The 22807-nt window shown below is 41.7% G+C and overlaps 1 protein-coding gene across 8 annotated transcripts in view; it reads left to right on the top strand.

Annotated features, from left to right (window-relative positions):
* The first annotated feature begins 15611 nt into the window (after window positions 1–15611).
* The window catches only part of L3MBTL3 (L3MBTL histone methyl-lysine binding protein 3), a 111440-nt gene continuing 104244 nt past the window's right edge, over window positions 15612–22807 (top strand). Inside the window, exons 1-2 of one of the 8 annotated variants that reach the window (XM_037520372.2) lie at window positions 15612–15707; window positions 19521–19598. The gene's annotated coding sequence lies outside the window, so the exon portion shown is untranslated. Of the gene's footprint in view, window positions 15708–16487; window positions 16513–16668; window positions 16769–17453; window positions 17712–19520; window positions 19599–22807 lie in introns of those variants that run through there. The other 7 variants (XM_054697825.1, XM_037520373.2, XM_037520371.2 and 4 more) reach the window with 7 other exon arrangements.

Raw genomic sequence — 22807 nt, forward strand, 5'->3', positions numbered from 1 at the left:
TTTTGTGTTGTCCTTGTTCAGTTTTGGTATTAGTGTAATGTTGGCTTCATAGAACGTGTTTGGTGTTGTCCCTTCTCAATTTTTTGGAAGAATTTGTGAAGGATAGGCACTAATTCGTCTCTGAATGTTTGGTAGAATTCATTTGTAAATCCATCAGGTCCTGGGCTTTTGTTTTTGGGGAGGTTTTTGATTACCATTTCAATTTCGTTAATTGTAATTGGTCTGTTTAGGTGCTCTATTTCTTCTTTATCTAGCTTTGGGTGATTGTAGAGTTGTAGGAATTTGTCCATCTCCTCTAGATTGTTAAACTTGTTTCCATATAACTGTTCATAGTAGTTACTGATTATTCTTTTGATTTCTGCTGTGTCCGTTGTGATTTCTCCTCTTTCATTGATGATCCTGTTTATTTGTGCTTTCTCCCTTTTTTCCTTTGTGAGCCTGGCTAGGGGTTTGTCTATTTTATTGATTTTTTCAAAGAACCAGCTTTTGGTTTCATTGATCTTTTGGATTGTTTTTTTAGTTTCAATTTCATTTATTTCTGCTTTGGTTTTTATTATTTCTTTTCTTCTACTGGTTTTGGGGTTTTTTTGTTGTTCTTTTTCTAGATCTTTGAGCTTCGAGATTAGGTTGTTTCTTTGAGTTCTTTCTTGTTTCTTGATGTGAGCTTCTATTGCTATATATTTTCCTCTTATTACTGCTTTTGCTGCATCCCATACATTTAGGATATTGGTGTCCTCCTTGTCGTTCAATTCAAAAAATTTTTTAATTTCTTCTTTGATCTCCTCATTAGTCCAGTAGACCACTGGATTTTAATGTAATAGGGTATGAATAACTCTTTCATAGTTTCAAATAGTACATTTGTAATTAATCTCTAATAAACTATTAGTTGTCCAGTTTTTGGTGTATATCAAAGAATATAATTATCTGAAAAGCTTCTTAAAATACTTCTCTACTTTGTACCCGCTTTTCTGTGTAAAACCTGATTTTCTTCATATTCATCAGCCAGTACAACAAATCACAGCAGATTAAATGCAAAAGCAGATATGAGAATTTAGATGTCAAACGTTCAAGACATTTGCAAACACACACAACTCAACTTTTTATTTTGGAAAACAGTAATTTTTTTAAATAAAAATACATTATTTATTTTTTAAATTTCTATTTATTTTTGTGTAGAAGAAATGGAGTGTAGACCAGAGGTTCAGGGGATGAGAAAACTCACCAGAGACAGAGTGGGGAGCAGAGCAGGTGGATTTACTGAAATACACTGCTAAGGGGAGCAGCAGGCCAGACAGAAGAGGTCTGTTGCACCATATGTGGGTTAGCTCCCTGGTTGGGGATCAAACTCAGATCATAGGGGTAAGAGCACTAAGACTTAACCCGTAGGCCACCAGGGAGGCCAAAAAAAAAAAAATGTTCTTTATCTAATAGGATTATCATTGTCATATTCTTCACATGATGCAAAGGATGAGGAAGCTCTCTATTTTCTTTTATAAGGGCACTAGTCCATTCATACAGACTCTGCCTTAAGGACTTAATCACAGTCCCAAAAGCCCCATTTTAACACCATCACAGTGTGGATTAAGTTTCAACCTAACAGTGAGTTGGGGGGAAGGAAGGGAAGGACAAAAGTTCATTGTGGAGGGGTGTGTGTGTGTGTGTGTGTGTGTATTTTTCTTTTCTTATATAAAACACTGCACTCACTGACCCTGAGTCTTGCTTTCTTAATAACATGTCTTCAAAATTACCCCATATTAGGGCATAAAGATCTTTCTTATCCTTTCTATGGCCACCTGTCATCTCCTTGTAAAACCTGCCATATATTTTAAAAAACTAGTTCAAAACTGATGAACTTTTTAATTATTTTGTTCTTTATAGACAATGCCACAGTGAAGAGTCTTGTCCCTGTGTCATGTCAGGCTATGTATGGGAAGTCAGAAGTAGAAATGTTGGGCAAAGATTTAGTGCATTTATAATTTTGATATCTGTTGCAGAAAATACTACAAATGCATGTCTTTTTTTTAAAGTATTCTAATACAACTTTATAAAAATAACCATGTCAACATTATATGTAAGCTGTAGTCTGGTATATACAGCAGAGTTGTATGGTATGCATATTCACACACAAGCAATTTACATGTTTCAGAGCAAAAGTGAGCGCTGGGTTGTGAAGCTGCCCGCGGCCTCTGCAGCGCTGTTTCGATCCCTAGCTGCTCCCCGGCCATGGGAGGAGGGTCCCACATGGCGCGCAGACCTCTCCTGCCGCCCACTGCTCCCTCAGCAGTGTACTTGGGTCCTTCTGCCTGCTCTGTTCCCCACTCTGGCTCTGGTGAATTCTCTCACCCTCTCGCGCTTCTGACTGTACCCAGTGCGTGTATAAATAAATAAATAAATCTTTTTTAAAAAATAAAATAAATAAATAAATAAATAAAAAATAAGAAAACTATAGAGTATATTGTAGTATATATTGTTGACTGCCCATAAATGTTCTACATCATGAAATTAATTTGGGAGAAGTTATAAAATTTTGGCCTTGGTTTGGTTATACAGTTGAAACGATTTGGCAACTCTAACTGAAGGCCCCAAAACAGCGGTCAAGGACTGTACCAGTAAACACAGGTCCCAGCATTGTAAATTCTGAGTTTACAGTGGCCAGTGGAGATGGAGCTTGTCATTGCACAGGCAAGGCTTCAGAACCAGGCAGGGATGGATTTCACACAAAGACTGCTGTGGACAAGCAAGATAATTTCTTGAGTTCTTGCTGTTACCCTGCTTGTAAACTCAGTTTTGAGCTGGTAAGTGATATAATGTAGCACCTTTTGTGGGGGGGAGGTGGGAAGGAGGGAGTTTTCCAATAATTAAAATAAGTGAAAGTCTTGGTTACCTCACACCCATCCCCAGATGACTATCGTACTTTTTTTTTAATTTATTGACCTTTTGTATATTCCAGAGTATCTCATATCTCTCATTCTATCTTCATATACCAATTTAAATGGCATCTCCTTCAGAAAAACCTCAGAAGGTTTCCTTAAATTTAACACAATTATTTTCCTTCATATTCTTATAGCAAATTATAGTTTGTCTACCAAGGAAAATATAGGATGTATTACATTTGTCTAATTATTGATAGCATCTCCATTGCATTTTACATTCTAAAAAGAGTGATAACATATGTCTCATATAAAGCTTTAATTCCAGAACCTAATATTGTGCCTGGTATATAGTAGATGTTTGGTAAATATTTTTTGAATTAAGGAATAAATAAAAATAGAGATTTAGCTCCAACCTTAGCTCCAGGTATCTGTAAATTTGAATTTAGAATTCCTAAATCTCTCAACAAGCACTTTAAACAACACCATAATCACATTACTTATTTACAGTTTCATATAAAATTTCTAACAAAATAAATACTCATGGCTATCCTATGGCTCGATAGAACATATAATGAGATTTCTCCTCTGTTTTCTCTACTATTCTTAGAGGTAATAGTGATATTTGCCTTATTGGCCATCAGTGGCCATGTGGGTCTAATAGAAAAAACAGATTCCCCAAGAAGGTACAGAATAAATCACATCAGAAAAATAGCAGTCAATAAGCTGATAAAATACACACATAACAGCCCAGTGAAAACATGCTTTAAATGGCGCTATTAAGTACAAGATTATTCTTCTATACAATGACCAAAATTGATTTATTTTTCTAAATAAATTCTAAATTGCCTTAGGTCAGCCAAAGAAATCAGAATCTTAAGATGTTAGGTAACATTATCATCTTTTAATTCTGAAAAAGCTTTCTGTGTATCACTTCACAGTCAGCAGGGACCAAGTAAGGAGGAACCAAGAAAAGATGCAACGTCAAAAAACCAAGAAACCTCAGCCCGGTGTTTCCTGCATCTTCCGTTTCTTTAAGACAATAAATGTCCTTTTCAGTTCCTGTGAGAAGACACAGGAACTGCGTCTTGTTTCCTAGTCAGAATTCATTGTTTTCTTGTCTTGTTTTCCCACACATGTTTCCCACTTTTGCGATTGATCTTGTATTTTCTGAGAGAAAGAGGGCTTCTTGGGGGTCCTGTGTTGTGTTTTCTCAGGAAAGAGGAAGCTAGACAAGCATAAAAAAAAAAAAAAAGGAAAATTACAGGGCCTCCCCTGGTGGCGCAGCGGTTGAGCGCTGGGTTGCGAAGCTGCCCGCAGCCTGTGCAGCGCCAGTTCGATCCGCGGCTGCCTGCGAGGGTCCCACATGGTGCAGCCGCCCGCTGCTCCCCTCAGCAGTGTACTTTGTCAGTCTGCCTCTTCTGCTCTCCGCCCTGGCTCTGGTGAATTCTCTCACCCTCCAGTGCTTCTGACTGTACCCAGTGCTTGTATAAATAAATAAATAAATCTTAAAAAAAAAGAAAAGAAAAATTACAGCACATACAAGAACACTGAGATGGTGAAGATAAAAGTCATTTCAAGAATATCACTACTTAGCTTAGCCACTGGTAGAGGGTCTGTTTAAATAGCGACATTAACGTTTGAAATATGTAATCTTGGTCATAAGACTTAATCTGTCTCAACCCTTACCTGATGGGTATGCGTGCATATTATTGTCCCTTTTTGGCAGTGGGAGGGACCTCTGATGAGATTTTATTCCAGTAATAAGAGTTTGCTATGTGACAAAAAAAAGGAAGGATTCTTTCGATGTAATTAGGATTCGTCATTTGATTGTGAGTCAGTCGAAAGGCTGACTTAGGTGGGTCTGACCTAATCAGGTAAGCCCTTCAAAGGCACCTCTCCAAAGTTAGAGTTTCCTGCCTGGCTTAAAGAAGCAAAATTGCCACAAGAACTGCTGGAACCTCTAAGAGCTGACAACAGGCAGCCCCCACAAGTAAAAGCTAGCAAAGAAAATGGATTCTGGTGGAGGATTAGGGCAGCTTTGGTGGGGGGTGTGGTGTGGTAAGAGAAATGAATCTATATCCCTAAATCACATACAATGTTGCAAATGAATGTTACCACAATTTTTACAAACTGATACAAAAAAAAAAAGGAAGAAAGAAAAAAGGGTTTCAGTCCTGTAACCACAAAGAACAGAAATCTGCCAACAACCACATGAATGTTTGGAAGAGGACTCCATACCTCACATGAGAACTCAACCTTGGCTGACACCTTTATTGTAGTCTGTGAAGCGCTGAACAGAGGACCCAGGTTAGCTGTGCCCAGCACACTGACCCATAGAAACTGCAATAAAACAAACACGTTTTGTTTTCAGTAGTTACATTTTTGGTAATTTGTTACATAGCAATAGAAAACAAATATATTGCCTTCTGGAAAGATGTTTAAGTTATAAGTAACTGTTTCTGGCTCAAGTTATATTAAAAATAAAAAGTGGAATTTGTTGGAACCAAATTAGATATGTCAACATTTTGAAGGAAGCAGTAAATCACCAGACCTTTGGAGTAACAGGTTCTGGGGCTATTCTGAGGATATCATTCAGGAATTTGGGGGAATGCACTTTGCAATAACCAAACTACAGCCACTGTACTATGTCACTTGGCCCGCAAATCAGAAACTCCTGACACAGTCTGATTGGCCTTGCTTCCATCACGCACCTATTCCCCCATGTTGGGAAGTTTTAATTGTCGGCTCCCAAAGCCACACACAATGAGCCTGGGAGCTCCCTAAAGGAAAATTGTGGTGCTATTTAATTAAAAAAATAGGAAAGGAATTTTTGGTAATCATAAACAACAAAAAAAACTCCATCTTGATACCTTGTAGGGTTGTTAAAAGCCATGGGGATAACACAAATCAAGTGCTTAGTACAGTTCTTGGTACACAATAATCACTCAGTAAATTTTAAGCAAAATTATTTGGCATCAGAGGGCCTAAACCTCAAGTAAATGGTAAAATAAAGAGTTCTGTTCCTGGAGATGAAAAGAGAAATCTCACCTGGAAAAGAAATATCTTTTATCACTCAAGAAAATAGGCTTGAGTGCCTGTTGCTATCTAAGTGATTTATAATTAAAGGGTTATCACAGGATAGGAAGTTACAGCTTCCTAAGTGCAGTTTGTGCTGATTATTGCCATATGCCTCAAACCAAACCAGCTATGAGTCTATCTCATAGTTTGGAGGAGTCTATCTCCTCCAAACTCCAGTGGCTCAGGGAGGGAAGCCAGCTACCTCTTTTCACAAAACTCTTAATGGTAGTCTCACAGCGCTGATGGTAAATGTGCTGAATAGTACCTAAGTTCATCCATCCAGTTTAAATCCTGGCTTACAATTAGAAATTTTAGAAAGCTAATTCAGGTGTGAGATAATAGTCACATTACTGAGGGTCATTAGTATAATACATAGCAATTCTAAGTACATGGTGTTGAGTAATCTGGAGGTGGGTTTTCCTTTGATCTTTATGCTGGAGTATGCTCTCAATCGGAACACCCATTTCTAGGACAGCCTGATCATCAGGTGATGTCATTTCCTGTCAGAAACATCATTGCTAGCTGAATTACCTTCCATTCCATGTTATTCTACTCCACAAGTATTTATTCAGCTCCCATCATATGCAATGAACTGCATTAAGTGCTATGATAGATTAAAAAAAAAAAGAGCAGATAAGACAGAACTCTTGACCTTAGCATACTTTATTATCTCAAAAGAGAGACAGATGTTTATAAGGACCAGGCAGAGATTAGAGCAGAACGTGACAAGTGGTAAATTTCCAGTGTAATTACCTGGAGTTGTTCACACTAGAATAATTTGAGCCCTTATTAATTACATGCCCATCTGGGACAGGCAGCATTCTATCTATCTATCTATTTATCTATCTATCTATCTATTTATCTATCTATCTATCTATCTATCTATCTTCTATCAATCACTGATGTACTTTTTGTAATCCAGTGGTCCCTGGTAGTTAATATATGTAATTAAGATGAGTTAAAACATATTTTAAGCTGTGGTAAAATATACATAAAAGTTATCATTTTGACCATTTTTTAGTGTGGAATACAAGGGTATTAAATGCATTCATACTTTTGCAAAGCTACCATCATCATCCACCCCTAGAACTTTTTTAATTGTATCTAATTGAAAATTTACCCATTACACACTATGTTTCCCCATTTTCCCTTCTCCCCACCTCCCCACCTCCCCATCACTGAAAGCCACCTTTCTACTTCCTATCTCTGTGAACTCTACTACTGTAGGTACCTCATGTCAGTGGAATCCTATATTTACCCCTTTGTTACTGCTTTATTTCACTTAGCATAACGTCTTCAAGGTTATTCCATGTTATAGCCTGTGTCAGATCTTTCTTCCTTTTATAGGGTTGAACAATATTCCATTTTTTGTATATAATACATATTATGTATCCATTCTTCCATTGGTAGATAGTATTGATGTTTCCGCCTTTGGCTATTGTGAATATGTAGCTATAACCACATCTTTTCAAGTGAGTTAGAAATGTTGACAGATCAGGTAGGGGCAGAGAGAGAGAATTTCAAGCTTGGCAAGAACAAAGTAAAGAAAATGATAAAGCACTGGGCTTGCTTGGTATGGCTTACTCATGGGTTTGTGGAGTACATTGGTTGAAAATGGAAAGGTCAAACTGTTCCAATGCTTAAAGGGCATTAAGCATTATACTAAGGAGATCAGCTTTTTCTAAAGTTATAAGAAACTATTTAGAATTCCAAGAAGGAGAGTAATACTGACTCTACCCAGGAGGAGGAAAATTGAAATGGCAAGGATGTAGTTAGAAATATAGGGTAATAATGCTGGCAGAAGACAAAGTAGGACAGTGCAGAAGGAAAGGGGAGGACAAAACAGGGGAGACATGTTGCAGAGGTACAATCAGTTGGCTCTGTGGTCCATTTGGATGTGGGTGGCAGAAAGAGGAAGCTGTAGTTAAATCAGTGATTGGAAGGATGGTGACATTATAAACTGAAATGAAAGCAGAAGGAAGAAACAGGCAAACATACATACATTTACTAAGCCCTTATATGTTCTGTATATTACATGCATTATCTTATTTAATCCTGATAATGGCTCAGTGAGGATTACTGTGCATGGGAGGAAACCTAGTTTAGGTAAATGGAGTTATTCTCTAGTATCTAGTTAAATAATGCAATTGGTGTTTCAATCCAGGCCCATTTCCAAAGTTCAAGCTTTTTTTATTTTTTTCTAAACAACCATATCATTTCATTGTCTTCAAACATATCACCACCCATTTGGATGTATTGCTCAAGAAAACAAAGTTTTTTAGAATACTCATGTCTATAAAATATAGTCACTCAAAAAATAAAGATAATAGAGCAGGTAGAACTTAATTCTGGAGGCACTTATACATATCAGGTGGGAGGAGAAAGAAGAGGAGGTCCAGAGACAAGAGAAAACCAGTACAGTGAATTGTCAAAAAGGTTGCACGTGAAAACAGTTTTAAAGCATAGATTAGTCAATAGCATCAAATGCTTTTGGAACCTTAAATAGGAAGTGAACCATGGCCACTAGATTTGACATTTAGGAAGTCATTAGAGACTTTTCTGGGGGAGAAGAAAACATACAGCGTTGTTTGTGCATTGAAGAATGAATGGGATGTAGGGAAATAAAGAAGTGAGTGTAACCTACTTGTTCAAGAAGTTTGGTAGCAAGGGAAAGGAGAAATTATGTACAGTAGTTGAAGGGATGTGAATTGATTTCAAAGAGTGGGCAGATACAGACTTTTTGTGTGAAAAAGTAAGTGGAGAACAAGAAACTATAAATATTGGGAGAATGATGGAAAAGCCATAGAAGAATGCAGAGGGTGTGGTCAAGAGCACATTTAGAGGGACAGTTTGGGGAAGGAAGTAGGGAAATTTTCCCCTGGAAAGTGGGGGTGGGGGGAAGAGAGAGAGAATTGGAAACTTACGGGAAGAGTTGAAAGAAGGTGCATCAGGATAGAGAGGTAACCTGAAGTAGAACCTGACCTTGAGAATAGTGAACAGCTGTTTGGCTTTGGAAGAGGGCTTCAACTAGTGTCAAATGAAAAGCTCATCTGGATTTACTGAGGACTGCTCTGAGTTAGGGTTATTTTAATCTATAGCGAAGCAAATACGCTAGAAGAGTAACCAAAACTCAGTAACTCAAACCTCTTTGAGGTCTATACATTTTCAGAAATTCCTGAAACTCCACAGACAATTTATTGGATCTGGGTATTTTCCAAATGTCCTTAGCCCTTTTATAGACCCTTAAATTAGAATACTCTTGACTTATTTCATCAATGGAATGCTGATTTTTACCCATTTCATTCTTCACTTTCTACTAGTTCTAAGGACACACATACGGAAACCCACATCAGATTGACATGAAGAAAGAACTACTTTCTTGAAGAGGTTTTCATAGAAAAAAATTGAGAAATTACTGAGATATGGTGACATGTTTCAATACTGAGCTTCAAAATTTTATTCTTTTATGACTTGAAACCCATTGAGAAACCTCAACGTAATATGTTCTATTGATTCTAGTTTCTGAAATAGAACCAAATGAAAGGCAGAGCTAGTATAATTTAAAGTAACAGATTGTCTTCTTCTCGTGCACTGACATTCCATTCAGCATTCTACAAGAACAAAGTAATGTTCCAGATTTTTTATATATACAGTTACACTTACTGTATTTATGTGACAAATTCAATTCCAGATATAGGTATTAACCACTGGAACTATGCCTCAGTTACTTCCCTTATGAAAACTAATGTAGGAATGTTATAACAAATATTTAGTTAAAAAGCTGAAAAGGACTTTGAAAATGTAAAAGTGTAATATAAATGCTAAATAAAGATAATATATTCTGAACAGCAGGCTCCTTTGAAATAAGGCCTATGAATTCCATTATCACTCTCTGTTTACAGGCTTTTAGGAACTTCTAGGAGGATTTTGCCTATGACATGCCTGTGACATGACACCTATGGCTAGTTACCAACTGGAGAAGGTGCAGGTGAAAGAGTAGACATAGTAATTTATGTAACAATATTTCCTTAAGACAGTCAATAAATGGTTATTGCATATTTAACTGTGTGCAGGTAAAATTCTGGGTGCTAGACATATCGCAGGGAACAAAACTGGCAAATGTTGTGACTCACAAGCTAACATTTAATTGATTACTAACCACGTGCTAAGGGCTATTCTTGCATTAAATCCTCATTCAAACTCCATGAGCAAGGTATTGTTAATATCCCCATTTTCCCGACAGAAATTGAACTAAGAGAGATTAAGCAACTTGTCCCAAATCACATAGTGGCAAGTGGATTTAGGATTTGTTCTGGCCTGCACATTCCACTAATGAGAACAAGTGATTGGGTACAGGATTAAAAAAATTGACTTGGTCCTCTATTTTTTAAGGATAAAAGGAACAAAGCACATACCTTGTTATTGTTTGGGGTCTTTTGCGTATCTTTTCAATTAATAAAAAAACATACAATTTTCTATAAGGGATGGGGAGTTACTACAGGGGTAATGGTTAAGACAGAAATTCTATCTGCACAGAGAATCTTCACGGTGACCGCAGAGTAGCCAGTCCTCTTCAGGACTGGAATGACATTTGGGAATAGGAGGTCATGCAGAGTGCAGGCAACTCTGACATTTTTATCTTTGTCCAGCCAGCTAACTTCTGTTCTGCTTTAACTTAGGGTTTCTAGTTCTACACGGCTTCTAATGTCAAAAAGCTAATGAAACTGTATTCTACCTTCTTTCTGTGGATAGTCTTGTGTTCATGTTGCCTATCAACTTTTATGTCTAAGGCCTCAGTTCATATAGCCAAGCATGAGAAGATGACTGGTCCATTTCAACACTTTTATGCATATGAGGGAGCACTCCCAGTGACTTTCAGGCCATCCACTGCTACTTGATTCAATCCTTGCTTTCAAAGTCCACTCTTGGAACAAATCACTGATGGCCAGTTAGGCCAGGTCAAATAAAAAGAACATTCTACTATCAAGTTCTGAGAGCACTGGGGCTATTATCACAGATGTATTCTAAATTCTGGACTGGGCTTTCCATTATTGTTTAGTTATAAGGTTTCTGGGTTTAGACTTTATAAAAGTGTGTCATGGAAATTATAGTCCTTTCAATTTAGAAGTCAGTTTACAGTCCCATATTATTCCACTCTTTTGAATATGTCTGTAATATTTCTATTTTTATCTTTGCATTTAAATGAAATGATAAATATTCACATCGATCCAAAAGTTCTTTATATCTTAATTTCCTTAAGATGTTTCGAATGTGATACACATTATAATCCTTTCCTTACCTGATGAGCAGTATAGCCTTTTTCTTTCATCCTCAGAATTTCAATTACATTTTACCATCACAAGCTCTGAGCTATGAATGTATGCAGATATATCACAAAAAAAGATAACCAGGATTCAAATTAGAGTATCTACAGGGACATTTCAGTGTTATCTAGAACACTAACAAGAAAATCAAATGAAGCTCTTGCAAATTTCAATAACAAGAATCTTGGCCAAATCAATGTTAATGTCATTTTTATACTTGGAAAAACATGGAGAACACAATTATGTAGGCTAAAAAAATCAATAACTTGACTCATACTTAAAAGTAAGACAATACATTAAAAAGATGATTTCAAGTATTGTTCATTTAGAAAACTTCTATGGAAAGATTCATTTTACCTTAAGACTTGTGACCAATGGCACACATTCTAACTTGGGGTTTGGAAAGCAGTTTGTGGCTATGAAGCAGATCAAAACTAACTAGCCATTAGGGAACAGAACTCATGACCTTCATCTCATTAGAACCAGGTTTAACCCAAACGAATGAGCTATAAACTGATAACATTCTGATACCTAGCAGATGGATGGATTTTTAGCCTTTACTTAAAATTCCTTTCTTGGTTCCATATCATTTGTACAAAAATTTGGGGTGGGAGAAGGAATATGGCTTTAAAAGAGATCTTAGAAATCAATTACTGTTTTCTTTGTCTAACTAGTGAGAGAGCTGAAGCCCTGAAATGTGAGGTGACCTTCCCACTGGGTGGTGGCAGAACTAGATTAGAACTTAAATCTCTTGGACTCCACTCTTGGACACTTTCAATTTGTGAGCGATTGGCTTGGGGAGGAGGTTGTCTTTGAATTGTCCCAATACAAGAGGTGTATGTCCTATCAGCGGAGACTTAGTGTATCAGGAAAAGGGAGTATTGGTTTCGAAGTTGAAGTTCGCAAGGATGGAGAGCAGTGAGAGGTTTTGAATGACCTTCATCTGGGAAATGATAAGAAGCAGAGTGCGTGCCATGATTTGTTTAAAACTTGTTCAGGGCCTCCCCTGGTGGCATAGGAGGTTAAGTGCAGAGCTGTGAAGCTGTCCGCAGCCTCTGCAGGGCCAGTTTGATCCTGGCAGGCCAGCAAGGGTCCCACATGGCACAGCAGACCTCTCCTAGCTCGGCCGCTGCTCCCCTCAGCAGTGTGTTTCATCAGTCTGCCTGTTCTGTTCCCCGCTCTGTCTCTGGTGAATCCTCTTACCCTCCCGTGCATCTGGCCTGTACCCTGGTTCTTGTATAAATAAATCAATAAATCTTTAAAAAAATAAAATAAAACTTGTTCATGCAAAAAGACTTTAGCTTCAGAATATTTAGGTATGGAGGGCCTCCCTGGTGGTGCAGTGGGTTGAGTGCAGCGCTGTGAAGCTGTCTGTAGTCTGTGCAGCATGGGTTTGATTCTGCCACATGGTGCGGCAGACCTCTTGTCTCCCTCCCTGCTCCCCTCAGCAGTGTTTTTGGTCATCTGCCTGTTCTGCTCCCCGCTCTGTCTCTGGTGAATTCTCTCGCCCTCCCATGGCTCTGGCCTGTACCCCCATTCTTGTATAAATAAATAAATCTTAAAAAAATATTTAGGTATGGAATAAACTGAAGTCATTGGGTGGGGTGGACTTGGAGTATACATAAAAACAAAGAAAAAGAAAAAGAAAGGTGTAGGTTAATCCTTTAGCTGGGGATGTCAGGGAGCTTCTAGATCTGGTCCGGGGGATGGATTTGGAATGTAGGTTTGATATGACAGAGCAGGGTAGAATGGCAAAGGTGGGGGAGAGTGGTGGTGAACTGATGAGATGAGGTGATGATGGAAAAAAGAAATTCATTATAAATTATTAGCCAGTGACTAAATGGTAGAAAGGTGAAGGAACACTTAGGAAGCTTTCACTAGCATGTTACCTTTTAGGAAACAGATGAAGAAAGGTCCTGTAATTAGTACCAGTGTATATGAAGAGTGACCTAATGGTATGTACATTCTAACACTTCATCCTGCTTCTGTGGTGGCACTAAAGAATTCTTTGTAAAAAAAAAAAAAATTGGTAGCAGTTTTTAAAGTCATTGTTCTTACACATGAGTACCTTCAAAATATTCGCTATCCTGAACAATATCGTGGGAACAACTGAGATGAAACCTTTAAGGTTTTACAGTTGAGCTCTGGAGGAGACACACAACATATTATAGAGAGTCTCAATATAGCTTTGTTTTTATTAGTGAACCTCCATGAGGGCACAGTTCTCGGGCAAGATTTGCTCTCCAAACCTTCGGCCCTTTATTCAGGCTTTCTCTGACTGCATCACCTTCTCAGGGGAAATGTGCAACCCTCTACCCCTTAAACTTACACTTTATGAATCAGCTTAGCTATGACTTTTTCTTGGAAAACCTCCCCTTCTTGCCACAGGTGCTCTTTAGTTGTACTGACTCAGCACACCCCTGCGCCAGCCTTTCTTGTACTGCAACGCAATGCCCAGTTCACCTGGCTGGCTCCCTCACCAGAATTCCTTGTGGCCTACTTTTGATTGTCTGTTATTCCTCAGCACTTAAAACAGGTAGGCTATTAATGTAAGTTTACAGGCTGTCGAATCCACATGCCTGAAAATATACGTGGAATAGAAAGATCCAGAAATTATCTAGAGAGAATGAACCAAAACAGATTTTTAGAAAGAGGAATCTAAAATTACTTTTAGTTTCTTGGTGGGTAAGTTCTCACTTTTGTACGTAGCTCATGACTCTTCTCCTGTAGTCTGCCTTTGGCCATTTTACTGCTTATTATTCAAGGGTTAGCAAGAAAAAGAGAGAGCCTGAAATTCAGATCAGGTAATTAGGCCGTTATCGAACTGCTCTGAAAAAGGTTGGATGTGGTGGATGAAAGCAATAGTTAACTGGTGATCTGAGATGATCTATAGTGCTCACTAACCCAGCCTTCCTCACTTCACAACCTAAACCAATGACTGCCCAACATATGAAGCAGATTTTAAAAGCTCATTTCAACTTCCCAGGGTTTGCTCCTTTGTTCTTGAATACATGTCAAGTCACATGTCCCGATTTTGGGTTTGGAGAATTCGGTCACTACATCAACAGAAGAAATAGCCGGTGGTCTCCTCCTCTTGGGTAATTTCATGGTCCTAAGGAAAGAATTTAACAAGTTTATTTTCTGAAACTGGTTCAAGGAACATTCCTGGAGTGAAAAAATTCAATCAAGAATAATATTACTTACATTTTGGAGAAGGATTTTTAATACAGAATTTACATCTGTGATGTATTTAAATTCTAGGCCTCAGGCAGCAATTTCGGAAAAGGACCTCCTTTACCCTTTATTAAATGCAAAATAAATAATCCACTCGGAAGGGTGGGTCCTTGCCCTCACCTCCCCCCACCGCAAAAATGCAAGACTTGCTTCCACCATTCCTGAAATCACACGTGTCTTCTCTCCCCTCGCACAGTAGACTCTGCCATGGGCATGAAAATGTTTGCCCCAACTTCCATTACTCGAGTTATTTTGAAAGCACTTGTACCTACATAGTGGAAAAGGCGGATGGTGAGCTGCCCAAACGGAGACCTGTAGTCAGTGAGGGGAAGGCTGTCGCTAGAAAACACCATGAGCTTCTCTCTATCTAGCTTTGACACCTTCCGAGAGACAAGCTTCGCTATTCTGGACGGCTCAGCCATCTTGAGTGAATGCATGAAGAGGGTAGTCCTGGACCTGCCTCCTGCCAAGGTACTTGAACACTGATTTCCAAGTTAATATACAGATCCCAATATATTTCGTAACAGAGGCCTAACACGTGGAAGCCCTCCATAAAGTCCACCACTTCAGAGACGGAAAGAATGCACAAGTTTTCCTCGCACACTTTATCACGCATTCTTCCAGTCCCCAAAGAGGAGGTTGCACTCCTTAAAAACAACAAACTTTATGCCTTATTTTTCATGACCTGTAGCATGCATTTAACCTTCGGGTAATACGTGGGGCAGACGACGGCCCGCTCTTTCATGGCCGAAGGCATGCACTTCAGAGCCCAAGGCGGAGGAGCTGCCCTAAGAATTGCATTTTCTAAAAAAAGTAAAGTGCAAACCAGACAAAGAAATCCATAACCTTTGCAGTCTTTCCTATTTGTTTTGACCGTTCTTGAACCCGTTCTGAGCCGGTGACAGGGCTCTTGCAAAGATGCACCTGAAGCCGGGTGTGCGGGCGGCTGCATTGGCCAAGCGGCTTTATTGCTGCTTTCCAGCGGCGAAGGCGCAGCAGCAGCAGCAGCAGCAGCAGCAGCACAGGGCGGCCAGCGCGAGCCTCCCCGGCAGCCGCGGCGCCGGCAGCACCGGCACCAGCGCAGTTTCCCCTCTCCCCAGCCCTGGCTCCACGCGCACATGCGCACTGCGCCCGCAGCCCTGGACCATTTGTCAGGACTACTCGTGAGACGGAGAAAAAAAAAAGAGAAAATTTGGGGGTAAGAAGCGCTGGATCGGATCTAATCTTTAATTAATCTGCAGATTGGCCCGTGCAAAAGCCATTCATTTATTTTCCTGGGGGCGGATGAAAGTTAAGCGACCTAGAGCGAGAAGGAAGCGCACCCTCGTCTTGTGAAACAGATCAGGGGAGGGGAGAGGACAGAAGGGGTTTCTCCCCCACTTCTCTGCGCCTCTGGGAAACAGGAGAAAACTTAATCCCGGGGAAAAAAGTGGGCAAGTGACTCGGAACCGGCTGGAGGGGGAGTCTCTGGGCATCTCACTCTGAAGTAGTGAGTGCGAGTGTGAAAGAGGAACAAAAGAGAGAGAAAAGAGAAAGGGAAAATGGGGGGAGGAGAGACTTGTATTTTTTTCTTTGCGCGCACACGGGGAAGGGTGTGGGGGGCCGTGCGGAAGGGAGCCGGGGCGAGGCGGCCGCGCCGGGCGGGCGCGGGCGCGCGGGCGGCGGGGTGCGTGTGGCCCCCTCCCCCGCGCCCCCCGGGCTTGTCACTTTGGCCGCTTTCGTGACACCGGGCGCGGGTGGGGGAGCGCGGCGGCGCCGGGCTCCGGCGGGGTGCGTGCCCGGGTGGGCGCCGCGGAGCCGCAGCCCGGGCGCGCGAGCGCGGCTCCCGGGGCGGGGGCGCCGGCGGGGGGGGCGCCGGCGGGGGGAGGCCGGGGCCGCCGATCGGTGCGGCGGGAGGCGCGAGCCCCGCGCGCCGCCCCTGCGGCCCCCTCCGCCCGTGTGGCCTTTGTGCCGGGCGCGCACCGGGGAGCGGGCGAGCGAGCGAGCGAGCGCGAGAAGTACAAGTACGGGAGACCGAGGCAGTGGGAAAAGAGGCCGGGCCACTTTCGCCCCGCTCGGGCTGCGGAGAATGGACTGGTTGAATGTGCAGGCGCGTCTCCCCGGCGTGTGCTGGGTGTGCGCGCGGCGCAGAGGCCTCCCCGACTCCCGCCGCGCACACGCACACTCACACGCACGCTCGCACACACGGACCCGCGGCGGGCTCGGCGGCCGAGAGTTTGCGTTTTCTTCCGTGCCGCCTCCCCCTTCCCGACCGACTGTGTGAGAATTTCCTATAGATCAGCTCCAATTTCCGCCATTTTGGGAAAGTTGCACAAAAATAAACCCTTCGGTTTATTTCTGCCCGAGGCAGGAAAGTGCTCGGGGAGGCGAGGCGGCGCGGGCCCGCCGCGGCCGTCCGCGCGGGGGAGGGCGCAGGGCGCGGGCCGCGGGCCGGGCCGGGAGCCCGCGCCGTCGCGGCGTCCGCCCCGCGCCGTGCCGTGCCGCGCCGCGCCGCGCTGCGCCGGGCCGGGTGCGGGCGCGGGCGCGGGCGGGCGTCGGGAGGCGGCCGCGGCACTAGCGGCCGCGCCGGGGCGGCGGACGCCGGCGGCGGAGGGGAGGCGCGGGGCTGCTTTTTCTGCAACTTGTTTACGCCGCCCTGGCATTAGGCAGGCGAAGCGGGGTCCGAGGCGGGGCCGCCGCCCGCCCGCCTGCCCGCCCGGCCGCCCGCCTCGCGCCGCGTGCGTGTGCCATTCCGGAATAATGGGTTTTGCACACTCGCGCCCTGGGCCCGGCGGGCCGCGCTCGCGCCGCGGCGGCCGGGCGGGGGAAGTAGAGGCCGGCGGGGGTGGGGATCGGGAAGCGCAGGAGCCGAGGCATCCGCCGCGCGCCCCGCGAGCCAGGGTGGCGAGGCGGGGGTGGAGGGAGGGAAACCGGTGGCACTGGCGGGGGGAGGGCGCAACTTTTGTGCTGGTGGTAAAACTTTTATTACCTTTAAAGAAAAAAGGCCTTAGGAGTCCCTCCTCCCCTTTCTGGTCAAAGCACGGCCCACAGCGCGACCGTGAGAGAAAGTTGAAAAGCGGGCGGTTTCCGACCCGCCTTCCCCGCGCTGGGGTGGGGGTGTCTGTTTGTCCGTCTGCGCTCCGAGAGAGGTGGGATTAGGCGGCCGTCCCCCGGGGTCTGGACGACCGAGGCTCTTACCCCGCCCTTCCACGGGGAGACCAAGGTAAATGTCGCTTCGGTTTCCCTCCACCCCCCCCATCAACCCCCCCCCCTCCGCTTCCTTTTCCTCCCCCCCTCCCCGCCAATTTTTAGGGGGACCCAAAAAACGGAGTCTCTTCCCTTATGCAACTTCCTCGGGCGCTGTGAGCTCGGCCCTTCCCCCTCGCTGCATCCCTGGGCCAGCTCCTTTACCACCTCGGGGCCACCGCCAGAAAAATGCATTAGAGATCATTCAAAGTGCACAGAAACAAAAATAGATTTTTAATTGTTCTAAGTTTAAGCAAAAGGAAACTGAGGTGAGAAATAAGAATGAAGGGGGGTGGCGCTGGTAGGCTGGGGCTAGTGCGTCGAATTTTAATTTTGATTTTCTTAAGAGTGGGTGCGAGCTCTTGGCTGGTGTGGGGAACCCGAGAGTCTCTTCACTGGCTAGCTCGGTCGCGTGGATTTTTGCGCAAGTTTTCAGAAAAACACTGTCTCGAGTAGAGAGCATTTCTCCGGAAAGTTTCAAGTGCAGCAAAATAGCGAACGTGCAAAACTGGCCAAGGGGAGACCTCTAGTGGTTAGACGCATCCTGAGTTCGGAAGGCCGAGAGCGAAGTTTGGCCTTTACTTGTAGCTTACGTAGTCCCTTCAGACGTGGAAGTAATTACAGGACCTGAACCAGCCGCCAGATGTTGTGTGAAAGGATGCAGATCAGAAATGGAAGTTTAGCAAATCAGAGTGCAAATGATTTCTAAGGACCCAGGCCTTGTAACTTCTATTCCTCATTACTTATATTGGGGGGGGGGGGGAACCACTTTGCTTTTATTCTGGGATTTGGAATTGTTTGCGCCCAGGATTAGGAACAGTTGTTTCTTTTTAATGGGGATAGTTTTCTCATACCTTTGATCAACGTCTGGTCAGAAAGCACAGCGGTTAATTTCATTTTCAGGGTTAATAACAATGCAAAGTGCAATATGTGTTGAAACCTAAATGAAAAAAAATGAAGGTGTTCATTTATATGAGCTGATCATTTTACTTTCTAATAAATATTATTTAAGGCTGGTTTTTCATTTCTTTGCTGTACAGTTACATATATGGCATAGAATAAGTAGTCTCTTAGTTCGAAGAGTAATTTTGTTTCACTATGTAAGACATGATTTCTCAACACTATTTTGTGGTTTAAACACAAATAATATGGGCAAAAACTGCCCACATGATATCTAGTCTTTTGTTGTGTGTGTTCTGTGTAGTAGCTTTAATTTAATTTTTTTTAAAGATTTATTTATTTTATACAAGAACTGCTGGGGTACAGGTCAGAAGCACAGGAGGGTGAGAGAATTCACCAGAGCCAGAGCAGGTTGCAGAACAGGCAGACGGAGCGAAGACATTGCTGAGGGGAGCAGTGGGCCCAGCAGGAGAGGTCTGCTGCGCCATGTGGGGTTCTCCTAGGCCGGCGGGGAATCGAACCGGTGCTAAAGAGGCTGAGGACAGCTTCTCAGCACTGCGCTAAACCACTGCGCCGCCACCGGGGAGGCCCAGCTTTAATTTTAAAGCTACAAACAATGAGAGAAGTTAAAATTGAGTCAGATAGTCCCTGTAACTCTCACCTGCTTGTCCTACTGTCAGAGACTTTATAGGGGGGATTCGGGATAGGGCAATGGTATGAATGATCAATCGTTTTCACTTCAGAATGAGTATTTTATTTTAATGTTATTGTCTGAAGTTATGTAATAAGTAGATGATTCAAAATTTTAATTTATTGTGGATTTGAAGCCTTCTTTGTTTTGACAATGCCTTGATTTTACCTTTCCTCTTTTTTAAATCTGTGCTAGACTTTGAGGAGAATTCTTGGGGGTAGACTGCAATCATAAAGATCACCTGACATTTCTGTCTTCCTTCACCAACAGTAGGTAAGATTTGCTTGTTGAAACAAGTTGCTTTTAACTTGCAAATATTAAAAGCTGCATTTGGGGATGGAGTGTGAGAGGTCGTTGGCAGAAAAACATTTCGAGGGGGTTGCTTTAATGAAAGTCTTGACACTAAGTGTGATTGAGGCTAGAGTAAATACTAGGACTTGTCCTGGATAATCTTACTAGATTCATAATTAACACTTCAGTTCCACCTATTTTCTACTGCTGGTGAATTGGTTTATTCTGTGGAATTCAAACAGTGGGAAAACTAGAATACAGCAGTTGTAACTTGATAAAAGTATTGTAAAGGTACACTGTGCTATGGAAGATTCTGGAAGTTTAAATGTCTTTGGGATCCCATGGCAAAATGTCACAGGTGAAATTTGAAATTTTTGGTATTTAAGTATCTTGACTTCTGTGACTTAAATTCAATGTGGGCAGAGTTGTGCCGAAAACCATGTCAGAGGGTCATAGGGCCCAGTGTGATAGCATAGTCTGGTCAACTTTTGATCTGATCTTTATAGGGAATACAGCTGGTAGCAAGTAAGTATTCTTTGGTAATTTTTGGAGGGTGTTTCATCTATGTCCACTGTCCACAACCTACTTTCAGGACACCAATCGATTCATTCTCAGAGGGACAGCCATCTCTGAGGTAGAGCATTTGAGTATACTTCTGCCACTCCAGTACTTTCTGCTGTTTATATCTCTTTTGCCCTTCCTTCCCCCTCCCCCCTTTTCATCTTTCTCTTTATTGCTTCTTTTCATTTTCTTTCTCTGTCTTAAAGTCATTGCTAGTAGTTGTATGACAAAAATTAGAGACATTAGCCTTACCTTTTAAAAGCAGGGTTAATAATCCTCATTGAACAGCCCTATAAACAAGGTAATATGATTTAGATGTCAAAACTGTTAATTACCAATATAAAAATCATCAGTAAAGGAGTTTATTGTCCTTTTTTTGCATTGGGTGGTCTTATGTAGTGTAGTTAGCAAAATAGGCGTGGTCCATGTAGATGACCTAGGATAGACAATGGGGCAAGAGTAACATGTAGAGAAGAAGAAGAGTTCAAGCAAAGTAAGCTATTTTGGGGAATGGCGAATTTTGTTTTACATGTGCTAAATGGAAAACAGATGATTTTTCTTCATGTAGGTGTAAGTAGAGTGTGAGAATGGTAACCAGAAGACACATTGGCCACTAAGTAGACCACCCTGTGTAAGTCACTGTATAAGTCTAGATTTGCCCATCTGGAAAATGGGTGCACAGTGATTGCTTTGCTTCCTATGTTGAAAGGATCAAATAAAGTAAGATTTTGAGAACTATTAAGAGTTATTCAAAATGTTTGGTACTCATACTACACTTTAATCTTAGCCACACTTTGTGAAGGGAAGGGAATTGGTTCTCTGAGGCAGAGCAGAGTGATTTAATTCCTGGCTAAAGTCATTAGATTGGTTTCTGGTGTATTTGTTATATGGACTTGTCATAGTACTTCCAGCGAATGTTTCTTTTCTTCCGTTAAAAGAAAAAAAAAAGAGTAGTTATCTTTTACAGTATTGACTCCTTGAGAAGAGAGATCATGTTTTAATATGGTGCTGAATACAAACTGGGATCTATCCCAAACTAGGCACTTAATAAGTAGGAGAAAATGAAGTAAATACTTCAGATTTAAAATGATGCCTACTTGTGGAAATGGTAGGGTGATGAAAGTAGAAGTGTTGGTGTGAGGGGAATTCATGTGCTGTAATTAATATTTTAGTTGTCTGAGTCTGGTGGGAAATGAAAGTGAGAAAATAGGTAACTGGGATAGTAAGGATTTAAACTCCAGGGGCTGGAAAATGGGTTCTCAAATGACTGTGGATTTAAGGAAAGGTCCATGTGGGACTTTTTTCCTGCTATATTTTCTACACCCCTTTGCTACTTTATTCCAATTGTATTGGGCTTATCTAGATAGAAAAAAGTCCCTAAGTCCTATCTGTCATTCTTAACAATTTGATAATAGTGAACATGAAAAAATAAACCTTGACAAGTTTTAGTTTCATCTCCTTTCTCTTGTAAGTTATCCAATCAGTGTTCTAAAGAATTCAAAACCCAATATTGGAGGAAAGAAGAAATATATGTCCTATTTAATTAGTCCCTTAGTAATTGAGGTTTAGTTCGGGAATAAATTCCACTGGTTTGTTTGGAAGTGTATTTCTAAGAAATATATATTGTTACCAATGCTATTTATAGTAGATAAAATTAGTGAGAAATTTACAAGAGAAGTTACCCTATGTATTAGAGAGCAAGGTTACCCAGGGGGTCCCAAATATTTGTAACCTGAGCAATCCCTCTATCAATGTTTCTACAAGTTAACCAGTTTTTCCTGAGCTCCTTCAATGTTAGACACGAAAAGACTAGGTGTTTGACCTTGAGGCATACCTTAGATGCTTACCCCAGGCATAAGCACAACCCTGAGCTCAGAAAATAAGGGTATAACCATTACATTTTATGCCTAAAAAAAAGATTAAAGTTCCTAGCACTCGGGCCAAGGAATCATGGATTCCTGAGTTAACTGGTGCAGGATCATGGCATAGAATTGTATGCATGTAGCACAATACACTATAATACATCCCTCTTTCGGTGCCTAGCCTTTGGAAATGAGTCACATGCTTTTTACCCATTGTAAAGAAATACCTAAATTATATGTCCAGTGGTGGTGATGGTTTTGGGCTGATTCTTTCCTCCTTTGACTAGTGTATTCACAAAGGTGACTTTCTGGTAAAGATCTGTTTTACTGCTATCCTAGCTTCTGAATGTTAAGGAATTTTTTCCTTGCAAGGATATGGAGGGAACATAGTATTAAAGATAATTATCTACATGTTGTTATGTGCCTATTTATACATGGTGTCTTAAATTTCAGGGCATCTGTAGAAGATATATTTTGTGAAGAGTTTCATTATCTAGTGGGAATAGTCTCAAGCTATCTCTTCACTGTGTTAAGTTAGATTATTTAATTGACATGTGTAGATATGAGTCAATAATGGCAGATTATGAACTAATTTGTATTGATTTTGGTAGCTATGCAGCAAGTGGCTGAAAGTAAACACCAGGAAAGTGTTTGAAGTAAAAGTAAGTTTGATTTATAGAGTCAAGTTGGGAAAGAACTGTAGGACATCCCTGTTAAAGAGATAAGATAATTTAGAGACAAAACAAAGACTTTTGAGAGGATGTTGAT

The sequence above is a fragment of the Talpa occidentalis genome, unplaced genomic scaffold (genome assembly GCF_014898055.3).
Source record: "Talpa occidentalis isolate TD23 unplaced genomic scaffold, MPIMG_talOcc4v2.1 talOcc4.2, whole genome shotgun sequence".
In the NCBI taxonomy this organism is placed as follows: domain Eukaryota; kingdom Metazoa; phylum Chordata; class Mammalia; order Eulipotyphla; family Talpidae; genus Talpa; species Talpa occidentalis.